Below are 21,286 nucleotides of genomic sequence, written 5' to 3'. Positions count from 1 at the left end.
AAGCTGAAATAACATCATGATTTTTCCATCTCTGTTCTGGAATCTTTAATATGTGATACTCTTTATATATATATTTACCAGATCCCACGATTCTTCACCTGTGGCTTGCTCTGATTTCTGTATATTTTATAGTCCCTACAACTTTGAAGTAAGTCCTACAAATCTAGTGGTTCCCCCTGAATATCTCAGACCCACTGCTTTCCAGTTTTCAGCACGACTGAAGAGTTTAATAAATTCACCAAAATGACCCACAAAAACCTGATAAGGAAACTCTCTTTAATTGAGCCTGTGTTTATGAGATCTGAGCAAGGGGAGGAAACAGAGTAGACTCTTTCTGTGATTTCCAGGCAACGTCATTTAATCAGAATGCAGATAGCAGGGATGGCCTCCTAATTGGAAATGGAAACTGGTTTAAAGTAACCTCAATACTGTTAACATTGCATAATGAGGAAACCTTGGTGATGACATGTCAGATAATGGAAATGACTGGAATCAGTGATTTTTTTGTTTCTTCCTAATGACCGCAAAAGGGAATTATTCAGCAAATGCAGACATTTGAAAATTAGATTCGTAGTTATTTATTTACTTAAGGCAGTTCCTCATTTTGCTCCATGCTGTGTTAACCATAGGTTGTGAATATTGAAACCAAGTTTTCTTTTTTTGCACAATTCCTATATTTGTTCTTAGTTACCATGGAACCTTGCAAAACTAGGATTCAATTCCAGAATGAATGAGCTTCAGTTAACACAGTACCACGGAAAGTAAAAACTCCCTGTATTTTTCTGTATTCACTTTGCCTGCAAGGCATCATTTGCAAAAATATTTCATGGGAAAAAAATAGAGCTATACATGAAAAGCAATAAAGAACTGGGTCCTTATGGTATCATAATGGGATCAGAAAGTAGGGAAGCCTGTGCATGCTCCTATTTAAGCCATTATGAACTATGTTTCCTTGATTTGGATGGCTAAAATTACTTTTTAGTTATTTTTCCCACCATGTTTTCATCCTTGAAAGGATGCATTTTTAAAAGAATAATCCAATTGAAAAAGCACAGGGCTGACAGATTCTAATATGGATATCAGAGATGTTGAGTGATAATAATGCAAGTTACTTAAACTTTCTGTACCCATCTGTAAAGTGAGGACAGAATATGTTTTCTTTCTATGTCAAAGGCATACCACAAAAATAAACTTTAATAAGAAATCAGTGTGTACAAAGTACAATCCACAAAATTAGGTTAAATTATGATATAGGTGTCATTCTTACATTTCTTAGTCCCATTTTTTAAGCTGCACCTGACATGTGAGCAGAACTAGAAGGGGGATGGAGATGTAAGCAAAACTCTAAGATGAATGGTTTGGAAATGACTGCCCATAGGCAAAATTGGGCTCACCACCCCAGTTTTTGTAAGTAAAGTTTTATTAGCAGACTTCCACACCCATGCATGTAAGCATTGTCTATGGCTGCTTTTACAGTGAAGGGCAGAACTGAATGGTTATGATAAACTATATGGCTTGCAAAGCCTAAAATATTTACCACCTGGTCCCTTAAAAAAAAAAAAAAAAAAAAAAGGCTGCTACAGCATCCATCCAGAGACTTTTCTTTTCTTTCTTTCTTTCTTTTTTCTTTTTTTGAGACGGTGTCTCGCTCTGTTGCCCAGGCTGGAGTGCGGTGGTGAGATCTCAGCTCACTGCAAGCTCCGCCTCCTGGGTTCACGCCATTCTCCTGCCTCAGCCTCCCAAGTAGCTGGGACTACAGGTGCCTGCCACCATGCTGGGCTATTTTTTTTTTTTTTTTTTTTTTGTATTTTTAGTAGACATGGGGTTTCACTGTGTTAGCCAGGTGGGTCTTGATCTCCTGACCTCGTGACCTGTCCGCCTCAGCCTCCGGAAGTGCTGGGATTACAGGCATGAGCCACCACGCCCGGCCCATCCAGAGAGACTTTTCTTACCTACTCTCTTCAATCCCAAGGCTACCAAGATGACCTGTGAGTGCATGGAGGAAAAATACTAAAACTTCTATTTGTAATTAACTTTCATCTAAGAACTAGTAAAGAAATTCAGCTTCACCAATTTTGTAATGTTGCCATGCATCATATAACTTATGGAGGAACCTGGGGAAAAGTGGGAGTTCCAGAACAGAGGGCTTGCCTGCAGCACCATTACTTGATCGCACTTTCAGTACACTGTGACATATTGCTATTTCTGTGTGGCAGGATAATTGGCTTTAGAGATTATATTACTTAGTTTTAACTGAACTAGCACTCCCCAAATGGACACAGTAGCTTAAGGTTCTTCCAAAGATAACATGGAATCAATATTCTTTTTGTTTTGTTTTTGGTTTTGCTTTTGTTGAGAATCAATATTCTAATAATAAGGCAAGTAAAAGCATACAACAACAAAAAAAGATAGAGCTACCATTTTTATCTCCAATATGAGCTCTTTGAAACAACAAAATTATGATTTAAAGAAGTGTTTATTTTGATTAAACCTGTACACCTATGTATGCACATGGGCATGTGTGTGTGTGTGTGTGTGTGTGTGTGTATGTGAGAAGAGGAACTATCACTTTTACCAGTAATCATGTCCTATCAGACTCTTGTCCAAGCTGCACTCTCACACTTTCTCTTCCTAGTAACCTAGTAATGAATTCACCATGTGTCAATCAACATCTCTGATTGATATCTGGATTTTTATTTTTATTTTTTTGCTTTTTCTCTTCACCCCTTTTCTCCAGCCAGCAACATAGGCATATTGTCGCACAAAGTCATTGCCTCATTTATCCCTGAAATGGAGAATTACGTTTCCACATGTAATTTTTGGATCTTCAGATCCAAGAAGAATGACCTGGAAACAGGATTGCAAGAGACTACCCTCTCCTTGCCTCCTTTCCTTCTTCTTGACCAAAAGTGTCTTCCTCTCAAATTCATTAGAAAGAGGAGTTGGCCGGGCGCGGTGGCTCACGCCTGTAATCCCAGCACTTTGGGAGGCCGAGGCGGGCGGATCACAAGGTCAGGAGATCGAGACCACGGTGAAACCCCGTCTCTACTAAAAATACAAAAAATTAGCCGGGCGCGGTTGTGGGCGCCTGTAGTCCCAGCTACTCGGGAGGCTGAGGCAGGAGAATGGCGTGAACCCGGGAGGCGGAGCTTGCAGTGAGCCGAGATCGCGCCACTGCACTCCAGCCTGGGCTGGGCGACAGAGCGAGACTCCGTCTCAAAAAAAAAAAAAAAAAAAAAAAAAAAAAAAAAAAAAAGAAAAGAAAGAGGAGTTAATATCTATAGGGTTTTAGCCTTAAAAGCTGCGAATATAGGATCCAAATTAAGAACAATGGAGTTGGAAATTTTAATTATATAAAGGACCCTGGGGAATTAGGTAAAACCTCAGCTTCTTCATTCACTATATTAAAGATCTCTCCTTTTTCCTAACCTATAAAACGTGTGTGGTAGCATCTGTCTTTCCTTTCTCATTGTTATCAGGATAACTTGAGATAGTTTATGAATTGTAAGATCACTTTAAACTATAAGTATTAGATAGACTTTGGGGATCAATCATTTTCAAACTTTGAATTCACACAAAACCAAAACAAATCAGAAAAGTGACGGGAGGAAAGGAGACAAAGAGATCAAAAAACAAGGTGTGCTTTCCATGACAGGCACTAACTTACATACACAGTTTTATTTAATTCTCACAACAACCCCATGAAAAACATTAGGAGCCAGATGCTCTGTAAGTTTGTCACCTAACCCAGATCATACAATTAGTACTGTCCAAATCCACCTCCTTTTAGCCACCGTACTGTGTAGACATATCTTCTGCTAGCTATGTAAATTTGGATAAGTGCCTTTTTTTTTTTTCTTTTTTTTTTTTTTTCAGAGACAGAGTCTTGCCTGCCACTCAGGCTAGAGTGCAATAGTGCGATCATAGCTCACTGTAACCTTGAACTTCTGGGCTCAAGTGATCCTCCTACCTCAGCCTCCCTTCAAAGTAGCTGGACTATAGGTGCATGCTACGACACCTGGTTGCTTTTAAAATTTGTTATAGAGATGGGGTCTTGCTCTGTTGTCCAAGCTGAATGACATATTCTTTTGGCAACTCGTTTTCCTCATTTCTAAAGGGATGAAGACTAGCACTACTACTATGATGTACTAGCCGTAGTCTCACATCTAATCCTAACCAAACCTCATGGCTTAGAAGTGCTCCTATCAATTTTGTCTTTGAGCAACCAAGACAAAGCATTAAAATACCATGTTTAAGGTTTTACAGTCACTCTGTGGTGGGGCTGGAACTTGAACTGCCGGCTCCAGATTCATTTTCCTTCCACACGCTATCTGGCAGTGAATTTTGTAGGGTTAACTAGAAAACATCAGTAAAAGTACATAGCAAAATATATGTTGCACAGTAGGTACTCAATATATAGTACATTTTATCTTTCCTAAGTAAATTCTTACTTTCTCTTGAATGATGATCACCACACAGTTTTTATTCTCCGGTAGGAAAATAAGGACTCGGGAGAAATATCAGTCTGGGTTGAATAAATAAAGAGCAAGCCACAGCTGGATATGAATGTGGATTATGATACACAGACTACAAACTTTCGAGTGACAGCCAAGAGTTCCTTCTTACTAATGTGTGCTATCTTAGTAAACTTCACTCCCAATTCTTTCATTTTTGAAGAAAAACATTTCCAGCTAATAACACAATTACACTTAAGTATCAGAGCCCATTTGAGTATTATTGCATTTGTTAAATCTAACTAAGTCCAAATTACTTCCTCATTGCTAATAAGAGAAAGAGAGGGAGGAAGAAGAGGAGGAGGTGAGAACCTAGGGGAAAATAGTTTCGGAGGGTTAAAGGAAGAAAAGAAGACCCATACACAGAATACTAGAGAGAAAACAGTGAGCTATCAATACTGCATATAGCCTCAAGTCCAATAAATGTCAGTTAAACTTGCTGCTCACAGTTTCTATGGAAACCCCTTAAGTTAGGAGTGGAACACAGACATTTTTTGGACTGCAATTCACAAGCTGCTTATTTAATTATGATGAAACATGAGACGGTTAGGGACAATACTATTATCATACTGATAGCATTTAGAATTCAACAAATAGGTATGGCAAAATAAAAAGTCGATTTCTTTTTTTAAATCATTAACTCCATGTGCATTGCATGCGAATAAAACTCATCTTGTTTTTTTTTTTTTTTTTTTTTTTTTATGGGACTTCACACACTATTTCCTTCAGGCGAACCCCAAATTAGTCAAATGACATTCATTAAAAGGGAATTCTTCAGAGGCCTCATGCCAATTCTACCCCCACATGCCCAGTGAACAAAACCAAGGTCACAGCATATTTTCAATTAAACCCAAGATAGCACCAAAGTGCAGCACAGCTGGGAAAACAAGCACATTATTGCCCCATAGATCATTTGTGAGCAATGAATAGGTCTCTGGTGTTTTTCTGTTTTATAGGTATTGGAATATAAAAATAAAGAAAATAGCTTCAGATTAGCTTTTGCCTTCCAAAATAAACAACTACTTTTAGGGCATTACTCCTGGGGGTCTGAAGAAACATGATGTGAAGCCATCACTGTTCTGTGTCTGATGGTTGAAAATCACTTGCTTAGGTATTAATTTGGCTGCAGGAAACCATCTAATTGATGTGCTCATTTGCACCTTTGTTTTTTCATTAGACAAACATGTAGTTTTCCTCCTATTATGTGTCAGTCACTGTACCAGGGACAAAGGAGACAAGAAGGTTAAACTCCAGTTCCTGCCTTAATAATAATAAAGTTTTTGGAAGGAAGTGCATTAATTTTGTCAAATATTTATAAAGGGACAACTACGGCTCATAGGTACTAAGTAGCTAAATAAGTTAGAATCCTGCCTTCAAGGAGATTACAATTTAATGATGATACAATAAATCATAGAGCAAAGAGTCAGTGTTCCTGCCTCCTGCTACCTCCCCATCTTATCTCTCTGCAGGTAGGACTACCGCTCATGGGAACTATGCTACACAAGGTATATAGGTTTACGTGTATGGGATGGTTTGCTGGTGGATGGTGGTGTAAAGCGGGAGCTTCAGAAATATTGCCACGGGAGAACCACATTTCCAGTTCTGTCCATAAGCCACTAATACTCTTATAAAATATTTAGCCCATAAAATATGACTGAATGAGGAAGCACTCACCAGATAAGTGAATCCCAAGGAAAGTCATCTCTCGAGTCAAGCAGGGAACATGAGGCTGTTTCTAAAGTGGCAAAGAGAAACACAAGAAATTTGCAAATATGACTCAGTGGATATGTCTTTTCTACTATATTGCAGCTTTGTTTTTGAAATTCAGTAGTGGTTTGCAGTAGCTGGACTTCCCACAAATCACTCGTGCTAGCAAAACCAGTCATTGCCATTATCAGATTTGACAGTGTTTAATGAGTCACTTCATATTAGCTGTAGTTGTAGTGTTCAGCATACTGTGGGAAAGATTTAGTATGAATCATCACCCACCTAGCTCTCCACTGGGGTCTCTATGCTATAAATAGGCAGTGCGTTTGCCAATCTAAAAAAAAAAAAAAAGAAAGAAAAAGAAAATAAAAGCATCCATTAGAATAATTCAGGACAATTCTTGATCTGCCACCACCACAACCACTACCACAGACACCACTGATGACATTTATTGAATTGCCACTGTATTTTAACACTATCCTGGGCAGAAAGCCAAAGCAACTCTCTTAACTACTGGCCATTTTGAACAATACATTTTGTAATGCCAATAAAAAAATGCATTTGGATTCAGAAGAAATGTAGTCTATACTTGGTTCTGACTTATTAGATACATGACCTTAAGTAAGGCACATTTTCTCTCTGATCTAGTGTCCTGATCAGAACCGCATCATAAGATTAAATCAGATAATGCATTATAATGATGGATAGGAAACAGTTAAATAGAAAACTCAATTATTAAAGTCAAATGGGATGTTAAGAGTTTGACACAGGCATCTGCTGCAAACTCTATTTGGGATTGCCCACCACCAACACCACATCCCCAAACAAGAAAGATATAAAATATTTCCTTGCCCTATACATCTCTCATCTCACCCCACTACTCCTGTAGCACTGGCAGAATAAAAATTAGAATCTGAGACTGAGGGAATGTACAGTACTTAAAGCAAAGGGATCCTAAGAGATAGAGCTCACATTTTACAAAGTATGATGAAGTAAAAGAAACTTTCTGTAATTCCAACAAATGCAGGTCATCCAACATTGGAAATATAGTTGGTATGGACTGTACAAGGAGGAGACCCAGAGCAACTGCAGATAGAAAGATCCCTCACAATTAGTAATCAAGATCAAGGGACTGACATGGATATTAAAATCACCAAGAAGCCTATCAAGTGTTAGTATGGAGAGAACAACAGGGAGGCAGATGTTAAAATCTTCAAGGGACAAGGAGGAGTGAAGCCCACGGCTATGGCTGACTCCAACAAAAAGTTGTTAGCAGGTGGTATAATCTGATGGTGTAAGTTTCACAGCTGGGCATTTTACTGTATTTACTGTATTAGATGATTTTGTTTGGAACAGACAAGGTAAATAAAAATGCTTTTTGAATGTCATAGCAATATATCACTAATGAATGTTATTATTATATAAGTAAAACTGAATATGATCAAAATTTATTTTAGAGATGATCTGTGGATTTTCTGTCCATAGGTTTAAAATAAATGGATAACTCAGCCAGGCGCAGTGGCTCACACCTGTAATCCCAGCACTCTGGGAGGCCGAGGTGGGTGGATTACCTGATGTCAGGAGTTCAAGACCAGCCTGGTCAACATGGTGAAACCCTGTCTCCATTAAAAATACAAAAATCAGCCAGAATGGTGGCACCGCCTGTATTCCCAGCTACTTGGGAGGCTGAGGCAGGAGAACGGCTTGGACTTGGTAGGTGGAGGTGGCAGAGAGCCAAGATCATGCCACTGCACTCCAGTCTGGGTGACACAGTGAGATTCCAAAAAAAAAAGAGAGAGAAAAAAATCTCAATCTTATAAAATGTTTTCCCATATCTCATGGTTTCAAGAAGTATTAACTACTCTTCAACAGGATATATGAAATATGAATCGGAATGTAAAGTGCCTGAGATTTATAACTTTAGAGGAAGGCCATAGGTAACAATTAGTGCGTTAGAGAGGCAAAGAAAAGGTGGGAGGTGAAAACATGTTTATTGCTAAATCAAATAGACAGTTCTCAATTTTCATATTAGGCAAAAATTATTAATGTTTGACATAATGATCACTCTGTCCTTTATGAAACACCTTTTTCACTTGGCTCCTATGAAACAACTCCCTTGCTTCTCCTCTTGCCTCAGTGATAACTCTGCTCAACATCCACTGCTAGTTGTGTCTTGTCTCACAGGCCAATGAACCTTGGAGTGCCCCAGGTCTCAAATCAGTGGACCTCTTATTTATCTATATGCACTCTCTAGGTGATCGTATAATGCTTTTAAACACCATCTATAAACTGAAGACCGCCAAACTTAAATCTCCAGCAGACTCGCAGACTTGTATGTACTACGGCTTATTCAAGACCTCCACGTGGAGGATTCAAAAATCAACCTGTCTACAGTCAAACTCTTCATTTTGATTTAACCCGACAAAGACTTTTTCTAATGGCAGTTGCATTCATTCATTCATACAACTAAACATTTTAAGCTCTTACTGTGTGCCAAGCACCATTTCAGGAATGATTTTTCTAGTAGCTCAGGCCAATGTCTACCTTGAAACTTTTTTTTTGGTCTCATACCCTCTCTTTTTGGATTGTATCACCTCTATACCTTATCACCTTTATATCCTATCACCCATGTATTGGAAATTCTGTGTAGCAGTATTCTGGTTTTTTCTCCAAACACATCTATTGCTTTGTCTTGGTCCAATTTCTATCTGGATAACTGGAGTATTCCATAGCCTTGTCCAATATCTGAGTTTCCTGCTTCTAATTTCTCCACACAGTGGAGGGATCCTATTTGAATTAAAGTCAGATCATATTCCTTCTCAATGCTTCTCACAACACTCAGAGTAATATTAAAGTCCTAATGGCCATTCATTTTTTTTTCCCTGCATCTCTCCTGCTTGTTTGATCTCATTTTCCTACAACTATCACTCATATTCACTCCACTCTGACCACCACACTGGCTCCTGATTGTTTCTCCTGCACACCAAGCATAGTGCTTTCTCAGGAACCCTGCACATGCTGTTCGTCTGCCTGGAATGCCCTTCACCCAGACAGACCTATACCTTTGCCTGCACTCCATGACAATAGTGCCACCTTTCATGCAAATACCTGTATACTTTGCTTCTTCACTTCCTTCAGGGCTCTGCTAAACTTGCTCAGAGAGGTCTTCCCTGGTTATGCTGCTTAAAACATAACCACCCTTGTCCCCTCGTCATTCTCTGTTCCCTTATTCTGTTTCATTTCTGTTGATAAAACATCTCAAAAGTAGAGATAACATGTACATATTTATTTTCTGTCTCCTCCAACTAGAATATGAGTTCCCAGGATATGGAGTTTATATGATTTGTTTATTGATGAATCTCCAAAAGTAGCCCGATTTTATAGGCGAGGAAACTAAAGCTCAGAGAGATGAGTGCCTTCCTTGAGGGCTTTTCTGGAGAAAATGGGGATTACTAAGTAGGAAGGAGAGTACAAACATGGGGGTGGTAACGATAGCTAGATCAGAGCTGTAAAAAGTACAGCAGTTAAGTTCATAAATTCTATCATCAGAGATAGTCATTTTGTGACTTGCGGGAAGTTATATAAATTTTTGGGTTTCAATTCCCTCATCTGTAAAATTAGAGTGATCATAATAGAGTCAACTTCAAAAGGTTGTTCTAAACTTGAAATGAGATGATACCCATAAATCAACAAGCCTGGCATGTCATACATTCTCTAATAATGGGAATTATTATTATCTGAGAGTTAATTTCTTTGAATTGTAGGTATTTTTCTAAATTCTCCTTCATTAAAAAAATGCTGAACATAATTATCCATCTGCTACCAGCAGCCTCTTCATTCATTATTTATTGAGCACTGCTCGCAACACTTACAAATGGCTAAACAACTCATCTACTTTTCTAAAATGATTATTTAAGGCCAAATGTGGTACTTATCCACGAATGTAGTATTAAGCCTGGACTTGGGAAAATACAAATCAAGGTGATTATCCTCCTTGATCTTTTACATAGCACTTTGTTGAAAGGTCTTGTTGAAAACAAGACTGGTAATAAGAAAGATGATGATGAAGATTGTATTTTTTGTTAATATTATAAATTATAATTTGAAAAATTATTTCATGTGTATTATCCTATCTGACCCTCAACAAATATAGGAGGAAGGCAAACGAGATTATAATTTTCATTTTGCAGTTAAGAAAGTTAAAGTATAAGAAAGTTAAATAATGTTGTTAAGGTTTAAAAAAAGCCCTAATATGTGATGAGTTAATATAAGAAGTCAAATATTTGAAGCCTTAGGCTAGTTATCTGCCTATTACACAGTCTTTTAACACAAGGTAAACAGGAGGTATTTTCTGCAATGAATCCTTCCAGGTTGTTTACATTTATAGAGACTCATTCTTCTGTGTTCCTTTAACACATTGCACTTCTATGTCCAATGTGAGAAGAAGGGAAAGAACATTTATTGATCAACTATCAACCAGTGTGCTGCTTTTCTATCTCGTACTTGCTTGCTTATGTGTCTTTCTGACTCATTAGACTGCATGCCCCACTGGGACAGCCAACATAGTCCATTCCATGGGCATGCATACACCGCAGTAACTGCTGTGTAATATGTGTTCAATAAATGTTTCTTGAATAAGATAATGAAATAGTTTATTTGGTGAAATAAGCTTACATATAGAAAAAAGCAACTAAAGCATATCCCAAAATTTAAACTATATAATCAATTAGCATGATTATAGAGAATCTCATCAAATTGTCATCTCCTAGGTCAAAAACTGGTGACTATCAACAGTTTTATGTGGTTCAAAACAATAGTTTCCAAAGAGAAATAATGATTTTAGAAATGCCCAGTTGGCCAATCAAATTTCTAGGATCTGTGGAAATCCTTTTTGGCTTATGTCTAGTTACATAAATTTTTATGTCCCAACCAAGGGGGAAAAAGCCAATACTTTTATTTCAAAGTAAATTCTTCTAACCTCAAACATTCAATTTGTGAATGGGTAATTAAAATTAAAACCGGAACAGTTCATTCAGTTACTGAGTTATAAAGGGGTCTTATCTATTGATTACCTATAACAGGGTCTACAAGCTAGAGCAGAGAATTCATCCATTTGCCTTACCATAGCTTAAAATCCAGTCATGCTGCCATTTGTACAATACGGAAAGATAAAGTGTCCATACTATTTTCTCTAATATAGCAGTTTAAATATTACCACTTCTCAACAGTTCTCACTTACTCCTTTCTCACTTAACTTGCTCACAGAAAAAAATAAAAACATTTTATTATTATTTTTTCCATGGTGTTTGCTTCATTTTGATATTTATCAGTATAAGGACCAGGAGGATATTCTTTTAATCAGTGCATTGTCACTGCAAAGCTCTATGCTGGGCATATACCAGGAAATGGATTGTTTAAATTAAATGCATATCTGTAGACATAGATGAAATTATAAAGGCTACCAAATCATCTCTCTGGCTGCTAGAAGTACCCTAGTTTAATAGGAGAGAGCAAGGTATATGGGGTAGGAGATGGTACATATAAAATGTCCTTGATTTTTAAGTAACAGCACCTGGTTGACCTCTTGCTCTAACCGATCTGACTCTCCAGTCTGAAAGGACACATGATAGCTGTGCTCTCCTGAAATGTGGCATTTATCTTCATGAGTGTAGTGATGAAGGATGGATCAGGACTGGAACAGTCATCAGTGACTTATCCCATCTCTTTTCACAAGTGAAGATAAATGACACCAAATATCAGCCACTGTGCATTATATATATTTATTCCACATTTACGCCCACAGACACAAACACACTATAGACCTTTTCCTCAACCTGATTGTTTGTCATTTTCAAAACATACACCTAACAATAACAAAAGCAAAGCTAAGGGAAAGTCAGAGAGAGTGAAAAATGCTGAAATAACTTCTATGAGACAAGCTGTACCCTGTGAGGGGATGCCTCAACAGACCCTGTCTATAGGAACTCAAAAATGGCCGTAAGCCTTAAAATACAATATCCACATGCCTCTGTTGTCATTAAACTAACTTAGAAAATAGTCACAAAGAGCCCCGAAGGATACCGCATAAAGACACTCTCCAACCTGAAGAAAATCACGAAAACGGTGTTCCTGACGGAATGGTTTCTAAGACCTTCCAGTCATCTACAAATAGTCCTCCTGGTTTCCATTATTCTAAAACAACATTCCTTATCCTCCGATGATATGCTTTCCTTAATTTCTGAGTTGGACTAGGACATCCTCATTAAGCTTCTTAAACTGACAATAAGGTAGACAAGGCACAAAACGTTGAATAATGACACCATGAGGGATGGACTTCCTGCTCAACACTGGTAGCTAGATACTGTGGGAACTCTGTGTCAGCCTGGCATTGGGTATAGCACTTTCTACGTTGCAGTGGTATAGCACCACTGAGAGCACACAGGATCAGATTAAGTCATTGCTTTCAAACTTAAACTTTACTTAAAGTGGGTCCTGTTGGGAAGGACCTAGTCTCCTAGATTTCATCCACTAGAAAATGGTTATGTCTAGATGATCAGAAAGCCAAGTGTTCTCTTTACCAAAGCAGTTGGGAACTGTAGCTTCTGTCTCATGTTGTGAGTGTCTGAGTTTTTCCCAACTTCATTAGCCCTTCTCTCCATTTAATAGTGGGTACTGACCTCCACTTGCAGGTAGAACAAATCCTGGCCATCTTGTTAGGCCTAACTCTAACACAGCCTCATGACATCATTACTGATCTTAGACTTCAAAAGTTCTACTCCGTACCCTATACGACTTTGGGAAATTTTTCCAATTTGGTCCCAGGACCACACCTCCATATTTATTTCAGATCTCTTATAGGATCCCTGTCCTGTCGCGTAAATCTAGGTCTTTTTATTATAACATATCCAATCTCCCAGTTCCTCAAAAACTAAGAATCTAGCTTGCTGCTCAAATTTCTAGATTCCAACCTTATCACCATAACTGCCTCCAGCACTGATAGCCTTTCTTCTAAATTTTTTTTCTTATACAACATTAATTAATATCCTACTTAATAGCAGAGACTGTTCTAGACACTGGGGATTCTGCAATGAATCAGATAGTGAACACCTCTCACTTCATGGGGGTGACTTTTTGTAAGTTAGACAGATAATAAATAATTTTAAAAAAGGTGAGGTAGACATAATTGTTGAGATGAAAAGAAAATAACTAAAAAACAGAATGATTGGAGGAAACTTTATTTTTTCTTTTCCTTTTTATGTAACTTTTATTTTAAGTTTGGGGTACATGTGCAAGTTTGTTATATAGGTAAACTTGTGTCATGGGGGTTGCTGTACAGATTATTTCATCACCCAGGTGTTTAGCCTAGTATTCATTAGTTATTTTTCTTGATCCTCTCCCTCCTCCCACCCTCTACCCCCTGATAGGCCCCAGTGTGTATTGTTCCCCTCTATCTGTCCATGTGTTCTCATCATTTAGCTCCCACTTTTAAGTGAGAACATGCAATATTTGATTTTCTGTTCTTGTGCTACTTTGCTAAGAATAATGGCCTCCAGCTTCACCCAGGTCCATGCAAAAGACATGATCTCATTCCTTCTTATGGCTGCATAGTATTCTATGGTATATATGTACCACATTTTCTTTATCCAATCTACTGTTGATAGGCATTTAGGTTGATTCCATGTCTTTGCTATTGCGAACAGTGCTGCAATGAACATACAAAGTGCATGTGTCTTTATGGCAGAATGATTTATATTCTTTTGGGTATATATCCAGTAATGGCAGTGCTGGGTCAAATGGTGTTTCTGACTTTAGGTCTCTGAGGAATTGGCATGCTGTTTTCTACAATAGTTGAGCTAATTTACACTCCCACTAACGATATATAAGCATTCCTTATTCTTCACAGCCTCACTGGCATCTGTCATTTTTGACTTTTTAATAACAGCCATTCTGACTGGTGTCAGATGGTATCTCACTGTGGTTTTGATTTTCGTTTCTCAAATGATCAGTGGTGTTGAGCTTTTTGTCATATGCTTGTTGGCCACATGTATGTCTTTTTTAAAAGTGTCTGTTGATGTCCTTTGCTCACTTTTCAGTGGAGTTCTTTGTTATTTTCTTATAAATTGGTTTAAGTTCCTTATAGATGCTGGATATTAGACCTTTGTCAGATGCATAGTTTGTAAATATTTTCTTCCATTCTGTGGGTTGTCTATTTATTCTGTTGGTAGTTTCTTTTGCTGTGCAGAAGATCCTTATTTTAATTAGATCCCATTTGTCAATCTTTGCTTTTGTTGCAACTGCTTTTGGTGTCTTCATCATTAAATCCTTGCCTGTTCCTATGGCCAGAATGGTATTGCTTAGATTGTCTTCCAGAGTTTTTATAGTTTTGTGTTTTACATTTAAGTCTTTAATCCATCTTGAGTTAATTTTTGTATATGGTGTAAGGAAGGGGTACAGTTTCAATCTTTTGCATACGGCTAGCCAGTTACCCCAGCATTATTTATTGAATAGGGAGTCCTTTCCACATTGTTTGTTGTTGTGAGCTTTGTCAAAGATCAAATAGTTATAGGAGTGCAGCATTACTTCTGGCTTCTCTATTCTGTTCCATTAATATGTCTGTTTTTGTACCAGTACCATGCTATTTTGGTTACTGAAGCCCTGTAGTATAGTTTGAAGTTGGGTAGTGTGATGCATCCAGCTTTGTTCTTTAAATGCCTTGGCTACTTGGGCTTTTTGTGGGGGTTGGGGGACAGGGGTTCCACATGAATTTCAAAATAATCTTCTCTAGCTCTGTGAAGAATGTCATTGACTGTTTAATCAAGTATCATTTAATCTATAAGTTGTCTTTGGCAGTATAGCCATTTTAACAATAACGATTCTTCCTGTTCATGAACATGGAATGTTTTTCCATTTGTATATGTCATCCCTGATTTCATTGAGCAGTGTTTTGTAGTTCCCATTGTAGAGATCTTTCACCTCCCTGGTTAGCTGTATTCCTGGTGTTTTATTCTTTTAGTGGTAATTGTGAATGGGATTGTGATCCTGATTTGGCTCTTGGCTTGACTGTTGTTGGTGTATAGGAATGTTAGTGATTTCTGTATGTTAATTTTGTATCCTGAGACTTTGCTGAAGTTGTTTATTAACTTAAAGAGCTTTGGGGCTAAGACTATGGGATTTTCCAGACACAGGATCATGTTATCTGCAAGCAGGGATAGTTTGAGAGAAAACTTTAAATTGGTGGTCTGGTAAGGCCCCTCTGAAAAAGAGATGTGTAAATTCAAGAATGACAAGAAAGAACTTAGATATAAAAACATCTGGGAGAAAAATATTCCAGGAAGAGAGAATAGCTAACATAAAGTCCTCAACTTTTAAGGAGTATATTGTACTTAAAGAATAATAAGGGAAAGAAAGAGGCCAGTCTAGTAGATGTAACAGGGGCAAGCAAAAGAGTTAGAGATGTGACCGGCGAAAGTATTAGTTTCCTGTGGTTGCCACGTTACCACAAACTTGATGATATAAAACAACAGAAATGCATCCTTCGGCAGTTCTGGAAGCTGGAAGTCTGAAACTGAGATGCTGTCAGGGCTGTACTCCTTTCAAAAGCCCTAGGGGAGAATTCTTCCTTGCCTCTTCCAACTTTGGTGGCTCTAGGTCTTCCTTAGCTTGTGGCTACATGACTCCATTCTCTTCCTCAACTCCTAAATGGCCCTTCTTCTCTTCTCCCTGTGTCTCTCCTCTGTGTGTCTCTATGAGGACATTTGTCATTGTATTTGGGGTCCACCTGGATAATCCAGGATGATCTAATTTCAAGATCCTTAATTTAATTATGTACACAAAGACTGTTTTTTCCAAATAAGGTCACATCTGGCTTCTGGGGGTTAGTATGTAGATTTTTTCTGTAAAACCATTCAACATACTTCAGAGAGCTAGGCCTTGCAGGCCAGGTAAAGCAATGTATTTGTATTCTATATGCAATGAAAAGTTCATAGATAATTTTACACTGGAAAATAATAATTTGATTTAGACTTATTTCTTTAAAAGAGACATGTTCTTGCTCTATTGCCCAAGCTATATTGCAGTAGCATGAACATAGCTTACTGCAGCCTCAAACTCCTGGGTTTAGTCTCCTGAGTAGTTGGGATAACAGGCACACACCACCATGACTGGCTAATTTTTTTTTTAATTTTTAATTTTTAATTTTTGTAGATACCTGTTCTCGCCATTTTGTCCAGGCTGGTCTCAAACTCCTAAGGCTCAAGAAATCCTCTTGCCTCAGCCTCCCAATGTACTAGTATAGGCATGAGCCACCATGCCCAGCCTGATTTAGACTTTCAATCTACCATTCTGGCCATGTATGAGAACTAATTGAAGGGAGCAGTCGTAGATCAGTGATACATGAGAGAGATGGTTTGATCTTTGGTGGCAGCAGTAGAAATAGAAGTAGAAGATTAAGAATTTGTTATGGAGGTAGAGTAAGATTTGCTTAGGGATTATATATGGGGGTGGTGGTGAGAGAAATAAAAAGAAAAAAATGCCATCTGCCAACTACCAATGCAACTACCTAAATGTCGTCTGCTCCTGAACTCCTCACTGCCATGCTCCATATGCCTGCAAGAGTATTTGTGTCAAGGGATCACCTCCACCTCCCTAGCTATTCTTAGACCTTTGAAGATATTATCTTCTCTGTTAATCTAGTTCTCTTTCCAGTTCTTATGGCATGTTGTGCCTTCTCTAACTTTTCCCCAAGAGGTTTCCCTGTCCAATGACAAATTTTGCTTTAAAACAAGGCTGTTCTAATTCTTTCCCACTCCCATGAAATTTCCTGAGGCATCCAAACCACAACCCAGACAACAGACTCTGAAATGTCAGGGATTTTTGCATTTTCTTTAGATCAAGGTGATTGAAAACTCTTTGAAAACAGGACTAACAAAGTTTCAGAGCCCATTTATACAGCAATTCTTATCTCAGTGGCATGCATACACCCAGTACATAAGCCTCTATAGAACTAGAGTTTCTAGACTGTTTTTCTAGTTCAGATACCTCTTCTGGATACACAAAGAAATTTGTATCATCAAAATAATACCAATTCTCATAGTTATATCTTTTCAAGAAATTATAATTTCAAGTCAAGTATAATGTTTCTCCCTTGCTAGTATGAAATTCTGATTAAGAACTCAGGCTTAAATTGTTCTAAAGTAGTTCACGGAAGGTAGAGACAAGAAATGGAAATGTGCTACAGTTGTGCTACAGTTTATAAAGTGAAGTCTCCTTGATGAAGGCCAAATTTTCACATTGAGAACACCATTATAATAAAATATAGCTGGAAGCCTCTACTTTTGGATTCTGGGGAAGAAACAAGGCAACATGAAATCTCTGTCATTATTTTCTGACATTAGGCTATTCCTAATTGCCGTTCCCAGAAGATACTCCAGAAAGTCTACAAGTATTTATTTCTAGTAAGTGCCTGCCAAGCTTATTTTTAAGTAAACTAAATTTTTCAGAATAACTTCAGCTTCAAAATTTACAGTTATCGTGATGGAGAGGATCATGGTGGATGGCAAGCAGGACTAGATTGCAGCTCAGACAGAGCAGCATCCAGAGGCTTGCACTGTGAATTTGAGCTCCAGATGGACTGTAAAAACAAATTGGCAATCCCAAGAGGAAGCACAGACCCTCTGAAGGGAATGGACTGCTCCTGCAGGACCTGGGAGACACCCCAAATACTGTGAGTGCCCCATCTGTGGAAGCAGGAAAGGGAGACCCTCCTCTCCAAACACACACCCCCGCTGGAGAAGCTGAAGGTCTGTTTGCGGGAGAAGTTTCCGACTTTACCTGGAGCTCAGTCAAGTTAGAGAGCCAAATGAAATATAGGGGCAGGGGAAATAGCAGAAAGGCCCTGGGAGCTCGCTGGGTCCCCAAGCAGCCCATTCCTGCCTGGCATCACGGGAATCCATTGGGAGGGTGACAGGAGGTACAACTCCACAGGGAGAAAGAATTCCCTAGAAGAACTTTGTTATTATTTGAAGGGGGCAAGAAGTCTCTTGGTCAGAACTCGAGGGCGGGCACAAATCTGGCATGCAGACTTCACAGGCAGGGGAAGAACTAAAGCTCTTTTCTTTTGGACCTAGCAGGCAGATAGCCTCCAGAAAATTTGCAAGACCCTCTCGCCCTCCGAGTGGAAACACTCAGGGCTGTTGCGGGGCACGGTGGGAGTGAGACCGGCCCTTTGGTTTGTGTGGGAGCTGGGTGAGGCCTGTGATTGACAGCTTTCCCCCACTTCCCTAACAACCTGCAGGACTCAGCAGAGGCATCCATAATCCTCCTAGGTACACAACTCCAGTGACCTGGGAATCTCACCCCCACCCCCAAAGCAGCCACAGCAAGACACGCCCAAGGAGAGTCTGAGCCCAGACATGCCTAGTCCCGCCCCTACCTGATGGTCCTTCCCTATCCACCCTCACAGCAGATAACAAAGGGCATATTATATTGGGAGTTCTAGGGCCCTGCCCACCACCTGTCCCTCTCCACACTACTACAGCTGATGCTTTCTGGAAAGCACCACCTCCTGGCAGGAGGCCAATGAGCACAAAAATAAAGCATTAAACCACCAAAGCTAAGGACCCTCCCAGAGTCCATTGAATCCTCTGCCACCTCCAACAGAACAGGTGCTGGTATCCACAACTGAGAGACCCATAGACAGTTCACATCACAGGACTTTGTGCAGACAACTCCCAGTACCAGCCTGGAGCTGGGCAGACTTGCTGGGTGGCTAGACCCAGAAGAGAGACAACAACCACTGCAGTTTGGCTCACAGGAAGCCACATCCATAGGAAAAGGGGGAGAGTACTATATAAAGGGAACACCCCATGGGACAAAAGAATCTGAATAACAGCCTTCAGCCTTAGATCTTCCCTTTGACAGAGCTTACCCAAATAAGAAGGAGCCAGAAAACCAACCCTGGTAATAGGACAAAACAAGGCTCTTCAACACTCCCTGAAAATCAGACTAGTTCACCAGCAATGCATCCAAACCAGTAAAAATCCCTGATTTACCTGAAAAGGAATTCAGGAGGTTAGTTATTAAGCTAATCAGGGAGGGACCAGAGAAAGATGGAGCCCAATGCAAGGAAATCCAAAGAATGGTACAAGAATTGAAGGGAAATATATTCAATGAAATAGATACCTTAAAGAAAAAACACAATAAAAAATTCAGGAATCTTTGGACACACTTTTAGAAATGAAAAATGCTCTGGAAATTCTCAGCAACGGAATTGAAAAGAAAAAAGAATAAGAAAAAAGGAATAAAGCTTCCAAGAAGACTGGGATTATGTTAAACAACAAAACCTAAGAATAATCAGTGTTCCTGAGGAAGAAGAGAATTCTAAAAGCTTGGAAAACGTATTTGGGGAAATAGTCGAGGAAAACCTCCCTGGCCTAGCTAGAGAACTGGACATCCAAATACAAGAAGCACAAAGAACACTTGGGAAATTCATTGCAAAAATATCTTTGCCTAGGCACAATGTCATCAGGTTACCCAAAGTGGAGATGAAGGAAAGAATCTTAAGAGCTGTGACACAGAAGTACGAGCTAACCAATAAAGGAAAACCTATCAGATAAACAGCATATTTCTCAGCATAAATCCTACAAGCTAGAAGGGATTGGGGTCCTATCTTCACCCTTCTCAAACAAAACAACTATCAGCCAAGAAGTTTGTATCCAGCAAAACTAAGCATCACCAGCAAAAGCATCATGCATGAAGGAAAGATACAGTTATTTTCAGACAAACAAATGCTGAAAGAATTCACCATTACCATTTGCCTATAAAACAAAAATACAAGCTAAAAAGCAAAAGAAAAAAACCAAAAAACAAAGTACACAGGCAACAAAGAACACGATGAATGCAACAGTACCTCACATTTCAATACTAACATTAAATGTAAATGGCCTAAATGCTCCACTTAAAAGATACAGAACTGCAGAATGGATAAGAACTCACCAACCAACTATTTGCTGCCTTCAAGAGACTCACCTAACACATAAAGACTCACATAAACTTAAAGTAAAGGGGTGGAAAAGGCATTTCATGCAAATGGACACCAAAACTGAGTTGGGGTAGCTATTCCTATAGCAGACAAAACAAACTTTAAAGCAACAGTGGTTAAAAGAGGCAAAGAGGGACATTATATAATGGTAAAAGGCCTTGCCCCACAGGAAAATATCACAATCCTAAACATATATGCACCTAACACTGGAGCTCCCAAATTTATAAAACCATTACTAATAGTGCTAAGAAATGAGATAGACAGCAACACAATAATAGTAGGAGACTTCAATACTCCACTGACAGCACTAGTCAGGTTATTAAGACAGAAAGTCAAAAAATAAACAATGGATCTAAACTATACCTTGGAACAAATGGACTTAACAGATATATAGAGAACATTTCTTTTTTTTTTTTTTTTTTCTTTTTTTTTTTTTGAGATGGAGTCTTGCTCTGTCACCCAGACTGGAGTACAGTGGCCGGATCTCAGCTCACTGCAAGCTCTGCCTCCTGGGTTTACGCCATTCTCCTGCCTCAGCCTCCTGAGTAGCTGGGACTATAGGTGTCCGCCACAATGCCTGGCTAGTTTTTTTTTTGTATTTTTTAGTAGAGACGGGGTTTCACCGTGTTAGCCAGGATGATCTCGATCTCCTGACCTCGTGATCCGCCCATCTTGGCCTCCCAAAGTGCTGGGATTACAGGCTTGAGCAACCACGCCTGGCCATACAGAACATTTCATCCAACAACCACAGGATACTCATTCTATTTAACAGTGCATGAATCTTTCTCCAAGGTAGACCATATGATAGGCCATAAAATGAGTCTCAATAAATTGAAGAAAATTGAAATTATATCAAGCACTCTCTCAGACCACAGTGGAATAAAACTGGAAATCAACTCCCAAAAGAACCTTTAAAACCTTGCAAATACATGGAAATTAAATAACCTGTCCCTGAATGAGCATTGGATCAAAAAAGAAATCAAAATAAAAATTTAAAAATTCTTCAAACTGAATGACAATAATGTCA

The 21,286-nt window shown here is 38.9% G+C and overlaps 1 protein-coding gene across 18 annotated transcripts in view; it reads right to left on the bottom strand.

Moving 5' to 3' along the window:
* Positions 1-21,286, bottom strand: part of LRRC4C (leucine rich repeat containing 4C) — a 1,316,491-nt gene that overhangs the window by 24,691 nt on the left and 1,270,514 nt on the right. For 12 of the 18 annotated variants that reach the window (XM_050758335.1, XM_050758338.1, XM_050758336.1 and 9 more), the window contains 2 exons: positions 6,504-6,555; positions 6,189-6,249 (listed from right to left, as the gene is read on the bottom strand). The exons of 2 other annotated variants lie outside the window; for them this stretch is intronic. The gene's annotated coding sequence lies outside the window, so the exon portion shown is untranslated. The remainder of the gene's footprint in view (positions 1-6,188; positions 6,250-6,503; positions 6,556-21,286) is intronic. 4 more of the 18 variants (XM_050758339.1, XM_050758344.1, XM_050758346.1 and 1 more) reach the window with 1 other exon arrangement.

The sequence above is a fragment of the Macaca thibetana genome, chromosome 14 (assembly GCF_024542745.1).
Source record: "Macaca thibetana thibetana isolate TM-01 chromosome 14, ASM2454274v1, whole genome shotgun sequence".
In the NCBI taxonomy this organism is placed as follows: Eukaryota; Metazoa; Chordata; class Mammalia; order Primates; family Cercopithecidae; genus Macaca; species Macaca thibetana.
This window is presented reverse-complemented; position numbering and strand designations above follow the sequence as displayed.